The sequence below is a fragment of the Salmo salar genome, chromosome 27 (assembly GCF_965601325.2).
Source record: "Salmo salar chromosome 27, fSalSal1, whole genome shotgun sequence".
NCBI lineage: Eukaryota > Metazoa > Chordata > Actinopteri > Salmoniformes > Salmonidae > Salmo > Salmo salar.
The window spans coordinates 38,401,875-38,408,412 of record NC_138317.1 but is presented as its reverse complement, the minus strand read 5'-3'; positions in this window follow the sequence as shown (position 1 = coordinate 38,408,412).

The following is a 6,538-nucleotide window of genomic DNA, read 5'->3' as shown; positions in this document are numbered from 1 at the left end:
CTCTGCAGTGGGTTATAGAACACGTGTTAATACTCTGCAGTGGGTTATAGAACACGTGTTAATACTCTGCAGTGGGTTATAGAACACGTGTTAATACTCTGCGGTGGGTTATAGAACACGTGTTAATACTCTGCAGTGGGTTATAGAACACGTGTTAATACTCTGCAGTGGGTTATAGAACACGTGTTAATACTCTGCAGTGGGTTATAGAACACGTGTTAATACTCTGCAGTGGGTTATAGAACACGTGTTAATACTCTGCAGTGGGTTATAGAACACGTGTTAATACTCTGCAGTGGGTTATAGAACACGTGTTAATACTCTGCAGTGGGTTATAGAACACGTGTTAATACTCTGCAGTGGGTTATAGAACACGTGTTAATACTCTGCAGTGGGTTATAGAACACGTGTTAATACTCTGCAGTGGGTTATAGAACACGTGTTAATACTCTGCAGTGGGTTATAGAACACGTGTTAATACTCTGCAGTGGGTTATAGAACACGTGTTAATACTCTGCAGTGGGTTATAGAACACGTGTTAATACTCTGCAGTGGGTTATAGAACACGTGTTAATACTCTGCAGTGGGTTATAGAACACGTGTTAATACTCTGCAGTGGGTTATAGAACACGTGTTAATACTCTGCAGTGGGTTATAGAACACGTGTTAATACTCTGCAGTGGGTTATAGAACACGTGTTAATACTCTGCAGTGGGTTATAGAACACGTGTTAATACTCTGCAGTGGGTTATAGAACACGTGTTAATACTCTGCAGTGGGTTATAGAACACGTGTTAATACTCTGCAGTGGGTTATAGAACACGTGTTAATACTCTGCAGTGGGTTATAGAACACGTGTTAATACTCTGCAGTGGGTTATAGAACACGTGTTAATACTCTCCAGTGGGTTATAGAACACGTGTTAATACTCTGCAGTGGGTTATAGAACACGTGTTAATACTCTCCAGTGGGTTATAGAACACGTGTTAATACTCTGCTGTGGGTTATAGAACACGTGTTAATACTCTGCGGTGGGTTATAGAACACGTGTTAATACTCTGCAGTGGGTTATAGAACACGTGTTAATACTCTGCAGTGGGTTATAGAACACGTGTTAATACTCTGCAGTGGGTTATAGAACACGTGTTAATACTCTGCAGTGGGTTATAGAACACGTGTTAATACTCTGCAGTGGGTTATAGAACACGTGTTAATACTCTGCAGTGGGTTATAGAACACGTGTTAATACTCTGCGGTGGGTTATAGAACACGTGTTAATACTCTGCGGTGGGTTATAGAACACGTGTTAATACTCTGCAGTGGGTTATAGAACACGTGTTAATACTCTGCAGTGGGTTATAGAACACGTGTTAATACTCTGCGGTGGGTTATAGAACACGTGTTAATACTCTGCAGTGGGTTATAGAACACGTGTTAATACTCTGCAGTGGGTTATAGAACACGTGTTAATACTCTGCAGTGGGTTATAGAACACGTGTTAATACTCTGCAGTGGGTTATAGAACACGTGTTAATACTCTGCAGTGGGTTATAGAACACGTGTTAATACTCTGCAGTGGGTTATAGAACACGTGTTAATACTCTGCAGTGGGTTATAGAACACGTGTTAATACTCTGCAGTGGGTTATAGAACACGTGTTAATACTCTGCAGTGGGTTATAGAACACGTGTTAATACTCTGCAGTGGGTTATAGAACACGTGTTAATACTCTGCAGTGGGTTATAGAACACGTGTTAATACTCTGCAGTGGGTTATAGAACACGTGTTAATACTCTGCGGTGGGTTATAGAACACGTGTTAATACTCTGCGGTGGGTTATAGAACACGTGTTAATACTCTGCGGTGGGTTATAGAACACGTGTTAATACTCTGCGGTGGGTTATAGAACACGTGTTAATACTCTGCGGTGGGTTATAGAACACGTGTTAATACTCTGCAGTGGGTTATAGAACACGTGTTAATACTCTGCAGTGGGTTATAGAACACGTGTTAATACTCTCCGGTGGGTCATAGAACACGTGTTAATACTCTGCAGTGGGTTATAGAACACGTGTTAATACTCTGCGGTGGGTTATAGAACACGTGTTAATACTCTGCAGTGGGTTATAGAACACGTGTTAATACTCTGCAGTGGGTTATAGAACACGTGTTAATACTCTGCAGTGGGTTATAGAACACGTGTTAATACTCTGCGGTGGGTTATAGAACACGTGTTAATACTCTGCAGTGGGTTATAGAACACGTGTTAATACTCTGCAGTGGGTTATAGAACACGTGTTAATACTCTGCAGTGGGTTATAGAACACGTGTTAATACTCTGCGTGGGTTATAGAACACGTGTTAATACTCTGCAGTGGGTTATAGAACACGTGTTAATACTCTGCGTGGGTTATAGAACACGTGTTAATACTCTGCGTGGGTATAGAACACGTGTTAATACTCTGCGGTGGGTTATAGAACACGTGTTAATACTCTGCAGTGGGTTATAGAACACGTGTTAATACTCTGCAGTGGGTTATAGAACACGTGTTAATACTCTCCAGTGGGTCATAGAACACGTGTTAATACTCTGCAGTGGGTTATAGAACACGTGTTAATACTCTGCGGTGGGTTATAGAACACGTGTTAATACTCTGCAGTGGGTTATAGAACACGTGTTAATACTCTGCAGTGGGTTATAGAACACGTGTTAATACTCTGCAGTGGGTTATAGACACGTGTTAATACTCTGCGGTGGGTTATAGAACACGTGTTAATACTCTGCAGTGGGTTATAGAACACGTGTTAATACTCTCCAGTGGGTTATAGACACGTGTTAATACTCTGCGGTGGGTTATAGAACACGTGTTAATACTCTGCAGTGGGTTATAGAACACGTGTTAATACTCTGCAGTGGGTTATAGAACACGTGTTAATACTCTGCAGTGGGTTATAGAATATGGCAAAGGGCACTTCGGATTCCTCCCCAAAACAGGACCCTATCTAACAGAATCCATTGCAATACGCAGTCAACAATCCCAGCAGGAAGTCATTGTAATGAGTGATTATTCCAACATATTGGCCAGTTCCACACTTTAAATGTCATTCTCTTCCGGCTTTTTCCATTTTCTATGATGTCACATATATTTCTCTGTCGGCCATGTCTGTATAATCTGTCCCAACTACTATTTTTAAATAGGCTCCCTCTTTCATGGCATGCCAATGTAATACCCCTTTACATTGAAAAAGTATCTTGAAAATATATGTGGAAAAATGTAACACATCCAGCATGAAAGGAGTGACTATTGATGACCATAAACCATAGACATTTCCTTTAAATGGAAATGACAATATTTCCAAGCCCCAAAAAAATGCAGGAAGCAATATCTTCCCCCATCTTTACCCACTGTTTATCTTGTTTAGTGTTGGTCTTAATATATTCTTTGTCAATAGTCTGCAGGAAAGGCCAGTCAATCTGTTAGGGGAGGGGAGGGTACAATACAACATGCTGATTGTGGGCTCCTTAATAATTCATCCCTCAGTCACCATACTCAGTAAACTGAGACAGTATTACACAACAGCAGATGCTGGTAGCATATTGATCTCCATATAACCATTAATCGCACCACGATATCATGTATGCGATCACGAAACATGTAAATACCAACTGACCCACAGAACCATCAAATATACAAAGTTAGAGTCCTTTAGGTCAATACGTTTGTAGTAAAAGAGAGATACAAACTGTCACGACTTCCACCGAAGTCGTTTCCTCTCCTTGTTCGGGCAGTGTTCGGCGGTCGGTGTCACCGGTCTTCTAGCCATCGTCGATCCACTTTTCATTTTCCATTTGTTTTGTATTGTTTTCTTACACACCTGGTTTCCATTTCCCTCATTAATTGTTGTGTATTTAACCCTCTGTTCCCCCCATGTCCTTGTGTGTAATTGTTTGTTTGTAAGTGCCTGTACTCTATGTTACTGGTGCGCGTCGGGTTTTGTACCCATGTCGGTTCTTTTTGTATTGCCGTGTGTTTTGGAATTAAAACTGCTCCGGCTATTACCTATCTCTGCTCTCCTGCGTCTGACTTCACTGCCACCAGTTCCGCAACCCTGACACAAACCTTGAATAAACCGTTTACTTCAGGCTATTTACAGAATCCGTTTTCTTTCCTGTTGGACTTCCGAGTGATGATGACTGCAGAATATAAGAATTAAGTCAATTAAAAGAAACTGACAGACAATAAAGACTGTCTGTGTCTGTCATGTTTGTAACTGAAGAACGAAACAAAAATGATGGACATTGACTTACCACAAATACTGTTCAACAATAACAGGATGGCAGCCTGCAATTTATACTCAAATATTTGACTTGTATTCTTCAAACTATTGAATAAGAAATGACTTAAATATTCACACAGAAATGTGAGCACACAACACAACCCCAGTAAATGAGCAGGTTATGAATGAAGACACTGAAGTAGAATCTTTATCATTTAATATCTAATGTAATGGAATCTGTTTAATGTAATCCATGACATTGCAAATGAAACACCTTGTGTACTATGTCACAATGAGTTGATGTCTTCAGAAATGATTGTGAATCCAGTCCATTGTTACATCACAATTGAAATATTGATTAATTCCAATAACAAGATTAAGTTACAGCCCAGTTTTATTTGACAGAAACACACATTTCAAATCTGCATGCAGCAAAGAAATGTGTGTTTTAATCCATCCATTAATACTTGTTCCTAGTAGATAACATTAGTCTAATTTTGATTACTCATCCTGGATTAATGAATTCTTGTCTTTATGTTTACTCTAAAGCTATTTATGGAGACATGTAGTAAATAGTAAACAAACACTGAGTAAAGCTAGACGACATGGAGGTATTTATTTGACTGAGACTGTGTTGAAACACTCTGGGTCCTCCTGAGTGGTAGGGGGGAGTTTCCTCAGGGCTCCCCCTGTAAAGGGTGCGTACTGGCGGCAGAGAAGTCAGGCGCAGGAGAACAAAAACGGTGTTCCAACGGAGCAGTTTAATAATAAAAACCACCGTAAAATAAAACAAACAATCAATGGGTAACAAAACCCGTCACACACCAGCATACGTGCACAAGCACTTACAATAAACAATTCCGGACAAGGACATGGGGGGAACAGAGGGTTAAATACACAACATGTAATGATGGAATTGAAACCAGGTGTGTGGGAAGACAAGACAAAACAAATGGAAAATGAAAAGTAGATCGATGTTGGCTAGAAGACCGGCATCGCCGAATGCCGCCCGAACAAGGAGAGGCATCGACTTCGGCGGAAGTCGTGAGACCCCCTGGATGGGCACCCTCTCCACGGCCAGCTCTGTGTTGGCCAGGGGCCCTCCTGTCAGGTGGGCTGAAGAACTCTCTACAGTCATCACATGCCCACAGAGTGGGTCTACAGTATAATGTATATACACCAGTGGGTCTACAGTATAAGGTGTATATACCCCAGTGGGTCTACAGTATAAGGTATATACCCCAGTGGGTCTACAGTATAAGGTATATACCCAGTGGGTCTACAGTATAATGTATATACTCAGTGGGTCTACAGTATAATGTATATACCCCAGTGTGTCACGGTTGTCGAAAGGAGCGGACCAAAGTGCAGCGTGATTCTCGTTCCACATAATTCTTTACTAAACTGTGAAACTCTGCAATACATACAAAATAAACCTGAATAAACAAAACAACAAACCGTGACGCAGAGGTGAAACATACACTACTCAAAATGAATCTCCAACAAACCCAGGTGGGACAAACACCAACTTAAATATGACCTCCAATTAGAGACAACGATGACCAGCTGCCTCTAATTGGAGATCATCCCAAACAAAGCCCAACATAGAAATACAAAACTAGAACAACCCAACATAGAAATACAAAACTAGAACATAAACAACATAGAAAAACTAAACTAGAAAACCCCACTGTCACGCCCTGACCTACTCTACCATAGAAAATAACAGCTTACTATGGTCAGGACGTGACACAGTGGGTCTCCAGTATAATGTATATACCCAATTTACCTGTAGTAAATTCTATTGATTGGACGTGATTTGGAAAGGCACACACCTGTCTTTATAAGGTCCCACAGCTGACAGTGCATGTCAGAGCATAAACCAAGCGATGAGGTCGAAGGATTTGTTCGTAGACCTCTGAGATAGGATTGTGTCGAGGCACAGATCTGGAGAAGGGTACCAAAACATGTCTGCAGCATTGAAGGTCCCCAAGAACACAGTGGCCTCTATCATTCTTAAATTGAAGAAGTTTGGAACCACCAGGACTCTTCCTAGAGCTGGCTGCTCGGCCAAACTGAGCAATTGGGGGAGAAGAGCCTTGGTCAGGGAAGTGACCTAGAACCCGATGGTCACTCTGACAGAGCTCCAGAGTTTCTCTGTGGAGATGGGAGAACCTTCCAGAAGGACAACCATCTCTGCAGCACTCCACCAATCAGGCCTTTATGGTAGAGAGGCCAGACGATCTGACGAAAACGAGAT